Source organism: Prosopis cineraria, unplaced genomic scaffold, assembly GCF_029017545.1.
Source record: "Prosopis cineraria cultivar Desert tree isolate PC_DT_omini unplaced genomic scaffold, ASM2901754v1 PC13, whole genome shotgun sequence".
In the NCBI taxonomy this organism is placed as follows: Eukaryota; Viridiplantae; Streptophyta; class Magnoliopsida; order Fabales; family Fabaceae; genus Prosopis; species Prosopis cineraria.
The window spans coordinates 31,286,224-31,306,478 of record NW_026555344.1 but is presented as its reverse complement, the minus strand read 5'-3'; the positions used below and the strand labels follow the sequence as shown (position 1 = coordinate 31,306,478).

The following is a 20,255-nucleotide window of genomic DNA, read 5'->3' as shown; positions in this document are numbered from 1 at the left end:
CACTTCATTTCTCCACTTGAGGCAACCCAATCCATTTTTTAAGGGAAAATGACATTGAAGGGACGCGCTGGAGCACATTTATTGCAAAAAAATAAAAATCAAAATCAAAACATCATGAAATCACTTTGAAATCCCTATGTTTGATATGAAAATAAGTAGAAAGATAAATTTCTCACACTCGCATTTGTTGAACTGTTATGGTTACTTATTACTTTTCATCTGTATATTTAGCAAAGCAATACCCTCATTTATCATTTTCTACTACCATGCTTGTCAGAATATTACACTTGTTTTTTTTCATACTCGTGCTTGTTAAAACCGTTAAGGTTACTTTGTCATTTTTCATATGCATGCTTGTCACACTCCACTTGTTATTTTTTACTTTTGTCCTTGTTAAAATGTTATGATTATTTGTCATTTTTTATATGCATGCTTGCCATTATTTTTCATTTGTATCATACTTATTAGAACATTACACTTGACATTTTTACACATGTGCTTGTTAAATTATAATAATCATTTGTTATTTTCCATATACATGCTTGTTAAAAAAAATATTTACCACTTGAAATTCAGAAGGGTTATTTTTATCTTTTCTCCTTCAATCTTATTTTTAGATCAAATCTCAAGGACTTTAAAGTGAATTTAAAATATTTTAATCCCGCTTATGTAATTAATGCACTCTAATGATCCTTTAACGTGATTTTCCAAACTACTTGAGTTTGAGATAAGCCTTCTTCGTTTGTGGGTATATGTAGGGGTGTTCATGGGATGGGATGGAATCGAGACACCTTTGTCTTATATCACGTCCTCAAAAAAATCAGGACTGAATTTTTATCCCGTCCCATCCCATCAGGAATCAGGATAGGATTGGGACAAGATCAGGCCATCCTGCCGTCCTGATAAATTAGAAAATATTAGAGAAAGATATGTATAATAACATTTATTAAAATTTTAAATTATATAATTTATTAAGTTTAAAATTAAAACAACATAACTATATAAATCACTTTATTAAGTTTAAAATCAAAACAACACAAGTGCATAAATCACAATAATTGAAAGTCAATTATTGAATTACATTAATTATAACTATACATTATGATAGCAATTACAATTAATCTCTAGGCTATAAAAGCAACAATAATAGACAAGCCAAACACAATATCAAATCATTATTCTTTTACTTTAGTTGAGATGTGCTAAACTAATTATTCTTCTAAAAATAAAGCAAGAAATATGATATAAATAAAGTTAATAAATAGATAAATATAAAAAGAAGTTGAACTAATATAATTAATATATTATACAGAAAGATATCACCATATTTACTTTATATTATTAAAATTATCAATATAAAAAACTTTAATTTTATATAAGAATTACAAGTATTAAAATTATAATTGATATAATTAATATAAGTATAAATTATATTAATACACTTAATGTATATTTTTAAAATAAAAATATATATATAGATAATATTTGGGACGGGATGGGACATCCCGATAGTAATCTTGTATCCCGTCTCACAAAATCTTGTCTCGATTATTTTGGATCAAGATGAGACTTGTCTAGATATGATTGAGATGATACCGGATCAATTGGGATGGGTATAAGTTGAACATTCCTAGGTATATGCACCCCAACAAAACTTACAAAATTTTATAGTATGTGTAATTAACAATATATATTCTCTTTAGTCCTAATTATAGGGTAAATTTAACTAAATTCACTGTTATTAAACAATACTCCTTCTAGTCTCTATTATGGATCATCTTCTAAAAAAAATTCTTTGACCCTTAATATAAGGCACATGAAGAGCTATTTATTATTATTTTTCAATTTTATCCATATTATAAATTTAATACTATGACTCATCATGTATTGTATAACTCTCTCTTCTTTTTAAATAAGGGTGAAGTTGACTATCATTTTTTAGTTCCATTAAAGTAGTTGAAAAATTCTTATGACAGGGATCGGATGGAATAGCTAATACTTTCTCTGTTTTAAATTATAAGACATTTTGAGATAAAATTTTATATACCAATAAATATCATTAAATACACTTAACAACCTTATCTTTCAAAATAAAAATATAAACTTCTAAAAATACCCATCATTTAATATATTAAAAATAGAAAGAATGAAAATTAATTATAGAGAGAGAAAGGGTAAAATTAAAATTGATGCATTTAATAAAACCTTAATCTACCCAAAGTGTCTTATATTTTAGGATAGAAAAACTTCTTTAAAAGTGTCCTATAATTTAGGATAGAGAGAGTATCTATAAATTAGTAATAAATGTTTGACTTTTCAATTTTGTATTTAACTAAAATTAATTATCACAATAAAGTATATCTAAAAATTACAACTTAGTACGGTCAAGAAAGACAATATTAAGATAAAAATAGCTAACCAATGAGGTTAGGTTGAGTGGAGGGAGCTAGTCTATCACAACATAGTAAACTAATGTTTAAATTACTATTAAAAGAGGTACTCATATTTAGTATCTGATCATATTTCAAATAGAATTGCCTTCAATTAATATATATATATATATATATATAAGCAATAAAAAAATAGACCAAATAGGTCTTCAAAACTTTTGTCTATAATTAAGTCCGTAAGAAGTAGAAGTTAAGTAGTGGCGCTGAATATTTTCTCCATCTATAAGTTATTACCTTTTAGATGGTCATCAATTAACTACATTCTTTCAATTTGACTCTTTTACAATTTTTTTATGAATAGAATAATTGATTACATATTAGGGAGAAAATATTTTTAAATTTAATAAAGATAAATTAAAAAAGAGCAAGACTTATATATTTAGTATTATATACTTAATATACTTTTATTCAATCAAATTAAGAATGTGAATTTTAATATATTAATAATATTCATAATAAGAATTTGTTATAGATTGAATAGTCTATAAAAAATATACATGTTTTGATTCAAATAAAAACAAGTACCTTAAATATATAAAGTTAATTATATAAGTTTTTCCATTAATTTTTTTACATAAACAATTTAATTATCATTATCATGGATGTCATCATGTCAATGAGTAATTTTCATGGACACTTTAAAAAGAAGTTCAAACTCTTGTGATTGAAGGGCGATGCTTTACTTATTTCTATTTCATTGTCTACGACTTAATTTTTTGAAAAAACAATTATTTGCTGGGAAGGAAAAATTAAAGTTAAAAACTTTAGTATAAACTTACTTTAGATTATTGTTAAATTATTCTGAAAGGCCATAAAATGATTTGTTTGCTGCATTTATAATATGATATAAAAAAAAACTTTTTATGATAAAAATGACTTCCATGATCTCAAGGGTAAAAAAAATCTTCAGAGAACGTGCTTGGAAATCCAACAATGAAAGAAGGGAAAATCACAATGAAGAATCATTGAACAACATTTATTACTCTGCGAGATCAAATAATTATAATATCATTCTGTAGGATTAAGGAACCTAAATGTAATTAAAATTTTAGAAAAGACAAAACTATCCCTCATATACATATATTCTCTTAACAAGTCCAAGAAAAAAAATTCATTTTTATTTTAACAATAATTAATTTTCTCATTAACAACTCTTAAAAATTAATTTGGTGGTGTAGAAGAATAAGTACGTGATTTGATGAATAAGTTCTTTTCATTTCAACAATAATAAATTCCTTTATTAACAATTTTAAAATATTAACTTCATGATAAAAAAAATATTATAATATGATGAACAAGTCTTGAATCAAAAAAAATAAAATCTCATTCTTATTTTAACAACAATCAATCTCTCCCATCACAATAAATATATTTGAACTCATGGGAGGGTGTGTAGTTATGAACTGAGGCGGAATACAAGTCTTGTATCTGAGGGGAACTGTCCTTTTCGTTGTGAAGTAATTGAAGATTCGCTGCATCTTATCCATGATTGTCTAAATGCCTCAAACAGAGGGAAAGTAGAAGTCAAATTAAATATAATCTCATAAATAAGAAAAGAATTAATTCAAACAAATGTATTAAATCGCATCCCACATATGTGATTCCAAACGACGATTTCATATTTCAATTTAAATCCCATTCACCAGCAAGAGTGGAGAAGAGTGTTGCATCAATTGATGAAACGAAGGCGTGGAGCATATTCAACTTAGGCCTCTTGTCATCTCGTCGCCCCTTTGCCATTTAATCAAATTTTCAAAGGGCAGTCTCAGTGGCACTGAAGATCAAAGAATGGGGAAGCAGCACGGGGAAGAACGTATCAATGACAAATATTGTCAGGCTTACGTGGCATTATTATATGGGGTCCATCTAACACATTTGGATCTGTTAATGGAGAACAACAGTGTATCACTTTTAAAAACGTCACGAAAACAGTATTTCAAAATATAAAACATTTAAAAAAATAAATTTTATTAATAATAAATTTCACTTCTTAAATAAATTTATTTCCCTCTCTATTATCAATGACTGTATTTTCACAAAGCTTATAAAAAATTAAAATTATAAACTATATTTAAAAAATTTTATTATATGTTTAATTTTTGTGAAAAAATATAATCTTTTCATTTCAAATTATAAAATATTTTTTAAAGAAATTTAGAATCCGTTTGGTTTTCACATTTATCATTTAAAAAGTCCTTTCAAAATGTGATTAGAAAGTAAATGTTTGGTTTTATTTTCAAGAACTTTGAAAGTAGTTTTGCCAAATGTAAATAGTAGGCTTGAAAGTCTTTTTTTTTGAATGTAGCTATGGTTTATTTTTGCTTTTTCAAGTTTTTAAAGTAGGTGCATTTACTAAGTGAAAGACTTTTTTAACTATTCATTTTCTCCATAATCCCCTGATCTGCATGGTTGCATTATTTACATTGATATTTTTATTATATTTATATTATCTAATATTTATGTTAGATATCAAAATAAGCATTATAAGTTAAATAATTAATCATATTAACATTTATTATTAATCTATATTGAATTATCATATATATCTTATTTGAATTATGTTAATTTTTAAAATTAATGTATGTTAAACTATTTATTATATAATTTTTTCATTATATCAAAGTTTTTATTTTTTATTTTTATTATTTAACACATCAAATTTATATTATTTAAATTTTTTTCAAATTTTTTAATCATTTTAATATATTATATTTCTATAACAAAAATTACAAATCACCATAAATCAATGTCATTTATAGTAATTGTATATTCAAAAACACATTTTACTATCACAATCTAAACAACTTTATGTTTAACAAACTAACTTTTAAAAAAATATATTCAAATACAAATTTCATTACAACAACTGACTTTTACTAAATTCTGACTTTCACTAAACTGATTTTTGCTAGGTAAACTTTTAATAAATGAACTTTTAATAAATTAAAAATCAAACACACACTCAGTATCATAAAATATAAAATAAAATTTAATTAATGACACTTTTTTAATATTACCTTTTCTACTATATTCTATCTCATTAATATTATTTTATAATATTTCATAAATAAAGTATTCAATTAATGACATTTTTAAAATTTATATTTTTATTTTTTAAAAATAAAATTATAAAATGTATTTAACTTTATTGATATGTATACTTTTATCTAAAAAAATTTTATGATTTAAAACAAGGAAAGCATTATTTTATAAATTAAAATGAGGAGAGTATTTGTAAAAACATATATAGAAGTGTTTATACAAGCCAATGACCTTGTAGCCTAATAGTATGGAAACTCCTCTATAAATAAGAGGTCATAAGTTCAATCTTATTTATAATCTCAAGCCATGAGCGCGCATGCCCATTTAATTAAAAAAAAGAAAAAAGAAGGAGAAGTATATAGAAAACGGTGCAAAGTCGATTAACCGACAAAGAAAAAAGAAAAAGAATAGAAAATGGTGTTTGTTCCCATTCCATAACCTAAACTTGATTGGGAACTATACGGCCGTACATGTTGTGCTTTTATATGACGTGTTCATCTGCTGTTGTACACATTCTCTCTCTCCTTTTCCTTTATATTTTTCTTTTATTTTTTCAAATTAAAAGTATAAAAAATTAAAAAGCAAATGCAGCAATGAAAGCCATCATTTGCCTTGGCCTTACTTTATTACTTGGCGACAAAGGAGGGTTCAAAGCTCAAACCCCCTTTTCTCGTTATATTCTAAAACATTTTTTTAAAAAAGAAAAGCCCAAACCCCTTTAATCATCTTTTGGATTATATATTTAATGACGAAAAGTTATATATTTTTAATTACATTATATTAATTTAAAACTAGCTTGCCTGCTAGCCAGTCTCTTGTTCCCTCTTTTTTTTTTTTTTGGCCTGATCTTGTTCCATCTTCAATGATGCGTTGAACAGAAGCCAATTTTAAAACTGTAGAACCAAAAATGCATGTTTGCCTTGTTGCAAAATTATCTAAATTAAAATCCCTATAAATCATCACTCCCATCAAATATACAAGTTTGCCTAGTTACTAAAATTATCAAAATTAAAAAATCAACTCACACCCATCAAATTATTAATCTGAACCAAAGCACCAAAGAAGCAACTGTCTGAAGAACCCCCAATACTGGATAAGTGGAAATAGTTTTCTAAAATGCAAACTGACAAAAATAAAAGCAGCTGAATAAAATAACTTAAAAAAATTTCCAAAAAAAAAAAAAAACCGAAAACTCACTTCTAGCTAATAACTCATTCATAGATCTGGAAACGTTTTCTCACATGTCTTCAATCCAAACAAAATTCGGAGAGCGTAGCAACATAGACAACACGAAACATAGATGTATAAAGCAGAAGAAATTAAAGCAACAAAAAAAATTTTAACCAGTACATGATTTCATTTCCCAACCAAAACACAACACAGATGAACAAGAAATAAAGAAACAACAAAACACACGTTCAAGGAAAAACAAACAGAGACCAGAACAAGAGAAAGTGCCAAACACATTTAAGGTTGAACGTTAAAGGGCATTAATTCATGATGTAGATCTTGATGGCTCTCCTTCCTTCATGGACACAGGCAGCACAGAAGACGAAAGAAGATTTTAGGGCTAAGTTCAAAGATGGCTCCTGGGATGTGGAACGCCAGCCCAGGTACTTTCATAAAACTGACGCCAAAACATTTTAATATGGACACAATTGCCCAATGAATTGGCTTCAGATCATGAACCCAATAACATTTTAAAATGAAAAGGACCGTCTTACAAATTGCGTTGAAGAATCATGATGAAGCAAAACCAAACAAATCCATACACAAAGACGACAGCTGCAGCAACAAGAAGAAGAACCAAACCTGCTCACACAAGGAAATTCCAAACCTTTTCTTCACTTATTACGCCATTGCTTAGTAATTCCTAAATCCAATTCTCTGTCCGAGGGTGTATGTATCCAAGGTTTTAAAAACTAGACCGGTCATCATTAAACCGGACTAGCCACTACTTCATGGTTCATTGGTTCAATTGTGGTCGAACCGGTTGACATTAAATTAATATATTTAGTAACTTTTGAAAGAGAGCAAAATTTGTCTTTTTATTAAAAAATACAAGCTTGAAAAGTGAGAGAAGCTCTCAAGAAAATGGCAATGGTTGAATCAATAGACTTGATTGTCTCCTTATTGAAATGTGAAAATGTTTGGGTGAAGAAGGAGTATGGTGGTTAAGTTATTTAATGAGATCTTACAATCCAAGAGAATGTCGAACAATTGGAGGAGAAGCATCTTAGTTCTTATTTATAAGAATAAAGAAGATATTTAGAATTGTGCTAACTACAAAGGAATTAAACTTATGAGTCATATTATGAAATTGTGGAAAAAGTGATTGAGTATAGGTTGAGATTAGAAATTGAAATTTTGGAGAATTAGTTTGGCTTCATGTCAATGAGAGCGACTACAGAAGCAATTTATCTATTAAAGAAATTAATAAAAAAGTATCGATATAAAGGTAAAGATTTACATATGGTCTTCATTGATTTGGAAAAAGCTTATGATCATGTACTGAGAGAATTATTTTGGAAGGCTTTGAAAAAGAACGGTGTCTGGGTTGCCTATATTCAAGCTATATGAGATATGTATGAGGAGACAACAACTAGTATAAGAACGTTTAGTGGTAAAATAAAAAATTTTCATGTAGAGATTGAATTACATCAAGGATCATTTTTGGATCTTTATTTATTTGATCTAATGTTAGATGTTTTGATTGAGCATATTCAAGAGGAAATTCCTAAATGCATGCTTTTTGCAGATGATATAGTTCTTATTGTAGATACAAGAGAAGAGATAAATTATAAACTTGAGTTATAGAGGGAGACATTGTAGTCAAAAGGTTTCCATCTGAGTAGGAGTAAAACAGAATATTTGCATTGCATTTTGATAAGGGGTCAGTGAGTAGTAACTTGAAAGTGAAATTGGGTGATTAGACGATACCTCAAGTAGAAAAATTTAGATATTTGGGAGCAATTATTTAATAAAATGGAGACATTGATGGAGATATTATACATAGAATACAAGTAGGATGGTTTAATTGGAGAAAGGCTAGAGAAATTATTTACGATCATAAGGTACGTGATAAATTTTAAAGGAAAGTTTTATTGAATTACTATAAAACCAGCAATTTTATATGGTAATGAATGTTGGGCTTTGACAAGACAACAAGAGTATAAAGTTGGAGTAGTAGAGATGAAATGTTGAGATGGATGTGTGGATATACACGTAAAGACAAAATTCAAAATAAGCAAATACAGAAAAAAGTGGGTGTAACAACTATTGAAGAAAAAATAGTAAAAAATCATTTGAGGTGGTTCGAACATGTACAAAGAAGATTACAAGAGGTATCTGTGAAGAGAGTGAAACAGATAACTTTGAACTCTGTCAAGAAGGATAGAAAAAGATCGAAGAGAACACTTTTGAAGGTTGTTGAGCAAGATCTTTTGATTAACAATATTATTAAAAACTTAATTAATAATATAGTACAATGGCGTTATATAATATATGTAACCGACCCCACCTAGTGGGATAAGGCTTGTTGTTGTTGTTGTATCATGATTAAATAAAAAATATATGTAAATATTTATATTTTTCAAAAAATATTAATAAATACTTGGTAAAATGATATATTATTGATAAATACATTATTAATATTAATTATTCTTAGTTTTTTAATTAATTTTTAAATTAATTTTTTAAAATTTTTAATTAATTCAGACTGGTTTTTAAGGGAATCAATCTAGTTTTCAACTAATTTTTGACTGGTTCCATTGTGATCAGTTTTGAAAGGTTAATCGAACCGAACAAAGAGCTGATTGCTGTTTCAACCGGTTGAATCGGTCAGTTTGGTCTAATTTTTAAAACACTATTAAGAGAAAACATGTAAATTTTATGGTGCTTGCTATTAATATTAATATTAATAGTTAATATTAATGTGGCATTAAGCATCTACTTTATTGTTCTTTTTTTTTTTTTCAAAAAAGAGGTTTTAGCCTTGTAGGTTCGACTTTTAATTTCTACTGGTTGGGGTGCACGTAAGTTTTCCAAGTTGTCATGTCTCTTTATTTTTATTTTTATTTTTAAATAAAACTATAAATTTTAAGAAGCATTTGTCACATTTTTTTAAATTATCTCTCATAAAGTTAACATTTATTTTCACTAGATAAATTTATTTAATTAATTATAGGATAATTCAGCCCAAATTTTTTACTTTCAAATATAATTATCATATTTAATCAATCTTTTAAACTGTGAAAATTAATTATTTTCTATTATATTTATAAATAAAGGGAATATTGCATTGTCCTAATGTATAAGAAGACTGTAACAATTATGGCACTTTGAAAGGAAATTCAAATTTGCGGGAACCAAGGGAAAGCATTTTAGTTTAAAGTTACTTTAACTTTAACTTTGATAATTTTAATATAGTTATTTTAAAGTTATCAAGCAAGGCCTTATCATGAACATTATGTTTATCGTGAATATCTCCTTCTCCATTTCTAGAATTTTAATAAAATATGAATGTATTGACAATAAATCATTTTAAGAACCACAATGAACGGTCATACCATCGAATGCAGTCGTGGGTCAGCTATTGATTGATAAACCGGAATGAGTTTTTTTTTTTTTAAAAAAAATGGATGAGTTTAACCATAATATAAAAAAGGTAAAAATTTTAAAAAATAGTAGAAATTAAACAATTAGACATAAGGGTGAAGTGATTTATGAGAAATAATGTAATTATTGATTTATCATCATGTTGTATTATTTTATTAAAAATGAAATATATATATATATATATATATTGTGGATTTATTTCTAATATATATATATATATATATTATGTATATAATTTTAATTTTTATTCAATATTTTCATTTTAATATGTAGTTTCGCTTCTAAAACATTAATGGACAATCGTCAATAAATCGGGCGAGTAGATACGACATTTGCGAGGAGCTGGTGGACCTGGGTGGACTGACTTGAACAGAGTCTTTGCACAATAGAGAAGAGTAAAGCAAGGGTTTTTTTTTTTTTTTTTTTATTGAATTCAATAGAACAATCCAAAAATTTTCAAAGTTAATTTTAGAATTCAACTAGATTTTATGCCATCGCACGGGAATATTAACACCCATTTTTGTTTAAAGAGAATTAAAAAAGAGAAGAGAAAATTTTAATAAGTACAATTTTTTTAAAACACAGACAAATATATTATGAAAATTTCTTTGAGAGATGTAAAAGAAAAAAATAAAAAAAATCAATTAGAAACTTTCTACCCACAATTCCCCATTTTTCTAAAATTCAAATCATTAAAATTTAAAATATCATCTCCTGAACATTTTCTTTGATCCAAACAAATCATAAAAATTAATAGAAGTTAAATTATGATTAAATATTAATTTGATAATTTTTTGGCCAACATTAATTTGATAATTTTATAAATTTTTTTGAAGGAGTGTGAAAGATTATTAAAGAAACATTTAGGATATATTGCCGAAAATATTGTTGTGTCTTGCTTTATTTAAATAAAAAATAAAAGTGATGTAATAATTAACGAGGGTCTTACTTTATTTTATTGTTGTGTCATAATATGATTAGTTCTTTCCCATGAGACCCACTATACATTTTTAATGTCAAATCAATGTTAACCAAAAGGATACACTGCAACAAAAAAGCAAAAAAAAAAAAAAAACACTCGATTTAGAAATGAATTTTAGAGACAAATTACAATGCGTCTCTAATAGAAAACGGAATTAAAGACATATGACAGATATTTTAATCATTTCTTTAACTTTTTTTAGTAAAAATAATTTAAAAATTATATATACAAATTTAGAGACAAATAAAGTGGTATTTAAAAGTGTTGTCTCTAATATTATGATCCACCTAACTGTTCACTTGGTTAGAGAGGTTCAAATGTGTGGCCCTGATTATTTAAGATGAATGTATTCTATTGAGCGTTATATGAAGATTTTGAAAGGTTATGTGAAAAATCGAAGTCGATCGGAGGGTTGTATTGTTGAACGGTATATTTGTGAAGAGGCTGTTGATTTTTATACCGAGTACCTGAGTCATATTAGCTATGCTAGGCTTCTAAAGTCTTGACATATGGGTAGAATAGGTGGAGAGGGGATCATGGGAAACAAAGTCGTTATTATGTCAAGTATATAGTAGGAGTAAGCCCACCTATATGAGACTTATACAGTGCCTATGCCTATAGTAGAAAACAAACTCTATGACTCTCTTGAGATTATGCTTTGACTATGAGGATGATTCGTCAAGTGCCGATTGGGGATATCATTAATTTTGACGATGGGCTATTTGGTAGAGCATCATTTGAAGTCGTTCGAATGAAATTTTGAATGAAATCCTCAAGTACGATATGGCGAGCACTAGTTTGATGACTTTCTGCATGAGGTAATTCTTTAATATTTATCAGTTAATTTCTTGAATTATTTATGTGTATGAGTATGCAAGCATATTAACTTATATATTTTTTCACCCAAGTCACGTTTATACCTCATTCGTGGTTCCTGGTGGCCTCGAGTTGAAGATCAAGCTAGTAATTCCTCATGATATCTCTCCCCACAATAATATTACAAAGAAAGCTCTTGAAAATCAAGCAAGAATGCTTTGGATCAATTTCAAGAAAGAGAAGCAGCAAAGGATACTTTATTTCTTACTCCTTACTGCCAAGGGTGAGTTGTTAATACTTGTTATGAGTAAATATTTTTTTTATATTTATTTGTTTGGTAACATGTGCTATTTTTTATTAGGGAACACTGGATGTTTATGGTGTTTAATCCCGTTACTCCAAAAATATGGTATCTCAATTCCTTTAATAGAGAGCCAAGCAACAAGGAAGATATGGTGGTACTTTTTAATGAATAAATTCGATTTTTTTACTTGTTATTTCTTTTTATTTTTAGTTTCCATTTATATATATTTCTCACATTCATTCCATAATTCTTTCTTAGAGCTGTGGTGTTGTATCGCACTGCGACTGACAAGATTGTGTCCCCTAAGATGAGGGCATTCAAATCTTTAGAAAAATGGGTCACTGCTAAGTTATTTCATTTAATTGGTCAAGTTTTTAATCAAGAAACTGTCTCATTATATTTTACAATTTCATTGATATGCATTTTTTTTATAGTGTCCACTCCAACCAGATCAGAGCAATGACTATAGTTATTGCTTGATGAAGTTTATGAAGGACATTATTACCTATGCCCCTACCACATTATTTGACAAGGTATATATATAAAATTTAATTACACTTCAATTATAAATTTTAACCAATTTTAATTAGTTACGTATTAACTTAAAATTGTTGTGATTATTTGCTTACAGTACTTCGAGGACGTCTATTGTGTTCGTTATGCGGCTGCACATGTAGAAGAGGTCCTTGAAGAGGTGGCCCAATGTGTTTTCAATATGTGGGTAGCAACAGTAGTTAGGCCGGTACAATAGTTGGTTACATATATATACACATTGTTGGGGCCAATTTTTATGGGATAGGCCACTTAGTTTTGGAACATTAGTGTGCAAATAAGTTGAGCATAGATTTTTTAGATTTTAAGGTTAAATGTATAGAAATTTTTATGTTAATTAAATAAGAGATACTATTAGAAACATTCATTATATTGCATTATTTTTGTTGCTGGTTGGCTGTTTTTTATTTGTATCTATATCTTTATATAGGGGAGTTGCTTTAAAAGCAGCCACCCTATTGAAAAAAATTATGCCATAAATACTTGACACATCAATATACTTGACGCTTGTTTTCAAAAAAGTGTCAAGTATTTTTAAATACTTGATGCTTGTTTTGGCCGTAAATATTTGACGCTTGTTTCAAAATAATTGTTAAATATCAATATACTTAACGCTTATTTTTAAAAAAGTCTCAAGTATTTCTAAATACTTGATGCTTGTTTTGGTCATAAATACTTGATGCTTGTTTTCTTATAACCGTTAAGTATTTACAAATACTTGACACTTGTTTGAAAACAAACGTCAAGTAATTATTTAGGAAAGTGCATATTTAGTTCATATACTTAACAGTTTTTTTTCAAATAACCATCAAGTATTAACTTAATATTTGACAGTTTTTAATTGTCAAGTAAGATTTTTTTAATATATGTCATACCTTTATTTGATAATTAAAAACTATCAAGTATTATAAAAAATAAGTGTCAAATATGAGTATTTTTTATAACAATGACTTCTAATTTATTAGTGGGTGGAGACGCACGTAAGTTTTCTTTCTTAATAGGCATGGTTGTGCATACGTGAGTTTTTTGTCAGAGTCCGTACGTAAGTGTACTAAATAATTTATTAAATATATAATTTAATAGACACAGGTATATTATTTTATTAAATAATTTTTTTAATTATAAAATCCATTAATAGTGATGATTGGGGAGATGGAGGGTGAAAAAATGAAGAGACCCCATCGCAGTTCACAATAATTCTAATGAGATTTGATCAATTTAAAATTAATTTTAACAATTTATATTTAAAATTTTTCATATGTAATTTTTATATAAAAATTAGTTTATGATAAAGTGAAAATTATAAAATCATTTTTAATTTAAATTTTATACATGTTAAAATAATACTTTAATAAGAATATGACAAATTGTATTAATTTTTTTGATAAAAAATTATATTAAACATGAACCTTTCAATTTTAATAGGGAAAATCACAACGAAGGACTCCCTAGAGAAACATATTCACAATTGAAGACTCATGAATTCTGATTTAACACAATAGTATTTAGGGTCCTAACTGTAATTAATTATGATTATGAAAATACATAATTGCCCCTAGTGTTTAAAGCCATTTTCATTAACAAGACTAAGTGCATTCAAGTGGCAAAAGTGTTACCATTCACAAAATAACAGTACTCCATCCCATTTTAAGAAGAAATAATTCTTATAGTGACAAATCCAAAATAAAGCCATTTACATTAATAGAACCAAGTGTATTCATGTTGCAAACAAATCACCATTCACAAAATAATAACATTCCATTTTATTTTAACAATAAATAATTTCCATGGTGACAAGTCCAAAATAAAGTCATTCCATTGATAGAACCAAATGTATTCATGTGGTAAACAAGTTATTATTTATAAAATAACAACACTCCATTTTATTTTAACAAGAAATGATTCTCATCGTGACAAGTCTAGAATAAAGCCATTTCCATTAACAAAACTAAGTATATAAATCTGGTGAACAAATCACCATCCGCCAAATAACAAGGCTCCATTATATTTTAGCAAGAGATAATTCCCTTATAATTTATCTAGAATATAGTTAGGGGCAATTATATATTTTCACAATCACAATTAATTACAATTAAAACCTTAGGAACTACAATGTTAAATCAAAATTTATTAGTCCTTATATTTGAATATCTCTCTGGGGGTCGTTGGTTGTGATTTTCCCATTTTAATATGGATAATTTAGTGTCCCTTATGAAATCAAAGATATATATATATATATATATATATTCTCTAGATTACCTTTTAACTTTGTTCCTTCTCTCTATTATTTTTAACACTCTCTTTTCTATTTTCCTTTAACCCAATCCTTTTTGTTTTTGGGTGATTAGTGTGCTCTAATAATCCTTTAATGTGATTTTCCAAACTACTTGAGTTTGAGGTAAGCCTTCTTCGTTTGTATATGTACCCCAAGAAAACTTATAAATTTTATAGTGTGTGTAATTAACAATAGGGTTAACATATAATTTAAACTTTGAACTATAGGTCCAGGGATGACTTGAATCCTAAATTTTAAAAAGGTACATTATGAACCTAAACAATTAAAGTTAGGATAATTTCACCTTTACCATTAACTTTCAACAAACGTCAACCCAAATTTGATGGATGTTTGTTGAAAGTTAACGGTAGGGGTAAAATTGCCCCAACTTTAATTGTTTAGAATTCAGAATGTGCCTTTTTAAAAGTTTAAAGTTTAAATTGCCTCTGGACATATAGTTTAAGGTTTAAATTGCATATTAACCTGTGATAATATTACAAATTTTCTAGGATATGAGAAGAAGGAATAAAAAAAAGTAATAATGATAATGATGATGATGATGATAAAAATATATTATAGTAGGTATGAATGAGATGGTATCAAGTTGACTATTTTCATTCTTACTAAGTGGAGTTTTGATATGTTATTAATTGCAATAATAGGAGTGTAACATAATCTTTCTCTATTAGCGCACTTTTATATTTTTTTTCTATTTGTTCTTTAACGTAATGGAATCTCATAATAATATTGGTGAAAAAAACAATATCATTCTTTGTTAAGAAAAAATTTAAAATAGATTCCTCTTCATATACTTTTTTCTTTGTCTCTTTATTTATTATAAAAGCATTTGGTTTTATTTTATAAATTTTTTCCTTCATCAATCAATTTAAATCAAAAAACTTAAATGCTCTTTCATACTTGGGATGGGCCTTTTTAGAAGGAAATTGAAGAAAATCAAATCTCAGGAATTGAAGCCATGGCCCATGGCGCTATTGATGGTTTTCCATTAAGACACAAACAATTGGAAAGAAAGAAATAAAGGACAAGGAATAAATGTTTGACTTTTTCATTTCTTATTTGACTAAAATTAATTATCATAATAAAATATATTTAAAAATTACAACTTAGTACAATCAAGGAAGACAACATTAAAAGAAAAAGCTAATCAATAAGGTTCAGTTTGGTAGAAGGAGCTGGCCCCTCACAATAAAGTGAACTAATGTTCCAATTATCATTAAAAACGGTACTCACATTTAATATATCTCAATAGAATTGCCTTCAAATGAAATATATATATATATATATATATATGAGCAATAAAAAAGAAGACCTAATAGGTCTTGAAAACTTTTCTCGATCATTAAGACCGTAACGACTAGAAGTTAAGGAGTGGCGCTGAGTATTTTCTCCATCTATAAATTATTACCTTTTAGAAGGAATTAAAGATTTAAAAAGATGGTGATCAATTAATTACATTCTTTCAATTTTACTCTTTTACAATTTTTTATGAATAGAATAATAGATTACAAATTAGAGAGAAAATATTTTTAAATTTAATAAAGATAAATTAAAAAAAGACTTATATACTTAGTATTATATACTTAACATACTTTTATTCAATCAAATCAAGAATGTGAATTTTAATATGTTAATAATACTAATAACAAGAATTTATTATAAATTAAATAGTCTATAAAAAATACACTTGTTTTGATTTAAATGAAAACAAGTACCTTAAATATATAAGGTTAATTATATAAGTTTTTTCTATTAATTTTTTTTACATAAATAATTTAATTATCATTATCATGGATGTCATCACGTCAATGAATAATCTTTATGGACACTTTAAAAAGAAGTTCAAATTCTAGTGATTAAAGGTCGATGCTTTACTTATTTCTATTTCATTGTCTACGATTTAATGTTTTGGAAAAACAATTATTTGCTGGGAAGGAAAAAATTAAAGTTAAAAACTTTAGTAGAAACTTACTTTAAATTATTGTTAAATTATTCTAAAGACCATAAAATGATTTGTTTGCTGTATTTATAATATGACATAAAAAAAAACCTTTTTATGATAAAAATGACTTGAACAATCTCAAGGATAAAAACTCTTCAGAGAACGTGCTTGGAAATTCGACAATGAAAGAAGGGAAAATCACAACCAGGAATCATTGAACAACATTTATTACTGTGCAGGATCAAATAATTATAATATTATTCTGTAGTATCAAGAAACCTAAATTTAATTAAAATTTCATAAAAGACAAACCTACCCCTCATGTACATATATTCTTTTAACAAGTCCAGCCAAAACAAAAAAAAAAAAACAAGCCTCATTTTCATTTTAATAATAATCAATTCTCTCATTAACAATTCTTAAAAATTAATTTGGTAGTGTAAAAGAATAAGTATTGTAATTTAATGAATAAGTCCCCATTCAAAAAACAATAAATCTCACTATAAATTTCTTTATTAATAACTTCAAAATATTAACTTAGTGGTAGAGAGAAAATATTGTAATATGGTGAACAAGTTTTAATTCAAAAAAGAAAAAGTCTGATTTCTGTTTTAACAAAAATAAATTCCCCCCATCACAACAAATATATTTGAACTCATGGGAGGACGTGTACTTGTGAACTGAGGCCGAATACAAGTCTTGTATCTGAGGGGAACTGTCCTTTTGGTTGTGAAGTTATTGAAGATTCGATGCATCTTATCCTTGATTATCTAAATGCTTCAAACAGAGGGAAAGTAGAAGTCAAATTAAATATAATCTTATAAATTAAAAAGGGATTAATTCGAACAAATGTATTAAATTGCATCCCAGACATGTGATTCCAAACAACGATTTCATACTTCAATTTAAATCCCATTCACCAGCAAGAGTACTGGAGAAGAATGTTGCATCAATTGATGAAAGGAAGATGGAGCATATTCAATTTAGGCCTCTTGTGGCCCCTTTGCCATTTCATCAAATTTTCAAAGGGATGGGTTTCGGTGGTCCTGAAGATCAAAGAATGAAGCAGCACCATGGGGAAGAACGTGGCAATGACAAAAATTCTCAGGCTTACGTGGCATTGTTGTATGGGGCCCATCTAACACATTTGGATCTGCTAATGAAGAACAACATTGTACCACTTTCAAATACGTCAGGAAAACATTTCGGGTGGATTTGATATTTAATTCACAACATAAAACATTGGGAAAATAGCGATGAACGATCGCTAGAAAACATTTATATCAATCAAATATTAATTGTTATCAAAATTTAAATTGAAAAAAATTAAATAAATTATTATTAATTTAAAATAAATTATTGTTAAAACTTGAATGAATATTTGTTAATAAAAGACAAATTTAAATCGACAAGTATCCATTTGAGTTTTGACAACAAATAATTATTGATTGATATAAATTTTCTCGAGTGTTCCTTGATTGATATTTTCTCTAAAACATTATGAAAAAAATAAAATTTTATTAATAATAAATTTTACTTCTTAAATAAATTTCTTCCCCTCTCTATTATTAATGAATGTCTTTTCACAAAGCTTATAAAAAAATAAATTTTAAATTATATTTAACAAATTTTATTATATGTCTAATTTTTGTGAAAAAATATAATTTCTCTGTTTTAAATTATAAAATACTTTTGAAAGAGATTTGATATTCTAAAATATAAAATATTTTGATAAAAATAAAATTTAATTAATGATACTTTTTAATTTTACCCTTCCTATCATATTCTATCTCTTTAATATTATTTTATAATATTTATAAATAAATTATTAAATTAATGATATTTTTAAAAATTTATATTTTATTTTTTAAAAATAAATTTATAAAATATATTTAATTTTATTGATATTGAATTTTTATTTAAAATTTGTTATGATTTAAAACAGAGAAAGTATTATTTTATAAATTGAAACGAGGAGAGCATTTGCAAAGACATGTACAGACATATTTATAGAAACCAGTGCTCAGTCGTTTAACCCATAAAGGAAAAAAAAAAAAAAAAAAAAGAATAGAAAATGGGGTTTGTTCCCATTCCGTAACCGAAACCTGATTGGGGATACAGGTTGTCTTTTTGCATGACGTGTTCATCTTCTGTCGTGACATACTCACTCTCTCTTTCTCCTTTATTTTTTTTCCTTTTATTTTTCAAATTAAAAGTATAAAAAGAAAATGCAGCAATGAAAGCCATCATTTCCCTTGGCCTAACTTTACTACTTGGCGACAAAGGAAGGTTCAAAGCTCAAACGCGTTCGGTTTGGTGCTCTTCACCTGATGAGCACCATCACTCCATGAGTAAAAATCTAAACGGTTCAAATTTATTATTTTTATTTATTATTTTTAATATATATTTATTAAATTATAAAATATAAAATTTTAATAAATCTATTTTATTATCAATCAACAATACAGATTTAATTTGTATATGATTTATCAATTCAGACAGTACAGATTTAATTTAAATAATTTAATTTAATATTATTTTTATAAAAAAATTTATAAATTGACTATCTTGTACTTTACATCCAGTTTATCTAAAGTACATCTGAATAATTAATTTATAAAATTTTTAAAAATAATATTAAATTGAACCATTCAGATTAAATATATACTGTCTAGATTAATGATAAAATATTAAAATTTCATAATTTTTTATGATAAATATAAAATAAAATTAAAAAATAAATTTTATAAAATCTGAATCATCCAAATTAAAAATTTGGACGATCCAAATGCTCATCAAGTGATGAGCACGCACTGAAACCGAACTCAGCTCAAACCCCTTTTTCTCGTTACATTCTAAAAGATTAAAAAAGAAAAAAAGCCAAAACCCCTTTAATGATCTTTAGGATAATATATTTAATGACCAAAAGTTATATTTTTTTAATTACGTTATACTAATTAAAATTAGCTTGCCCGCTAGCCAGTCTCTTGTTCTCTCTTCAATGATGCGTTGAATAGAAGCCAATTTTAAAATTATAGAACCAAAAATGCATGTTTGCCTTGCTGCAAAATTATCATGTTTGCCTTGCTGCAAAATTATCAAAAGTAAAATCCCTTTAACTCATCACTCCCATCAAATATACAAATTTTCCTTGTCACTAAAATTATTAAAATCAATAAACCAACTCACCCCCATCAAATTATTAATCTGAAGCAACACACCAAAGAAGCAACTCTATGAAACCCCCAATACTGGAT

The 20,255-nt window shown here is 26.7% G+C and overlaps 1 long non-coding RNA gene across 1 annotated transcript; it reads right to left on the bottom strand.

The window, feature by feature from the left end:
- Positions 1–17,804: 17,804 nt before the first annotated feature.
- On the bottom strand, positions 17,805–19,461 carry LOC129290260 (uncharacterized). Its single transcript, XR_008588298.1, has 2 exons — positions 19,264–19,461; positions 17,805–18,151 (listed from the first exon to the last, which is right to left on the bottom strand). It is a non-coding gene; the product is annotated as an uncharacterized LOC129290260 (long non-coding RNA).
- Positions 19,462–20,255: the final 794 nt, after the last annotated feature.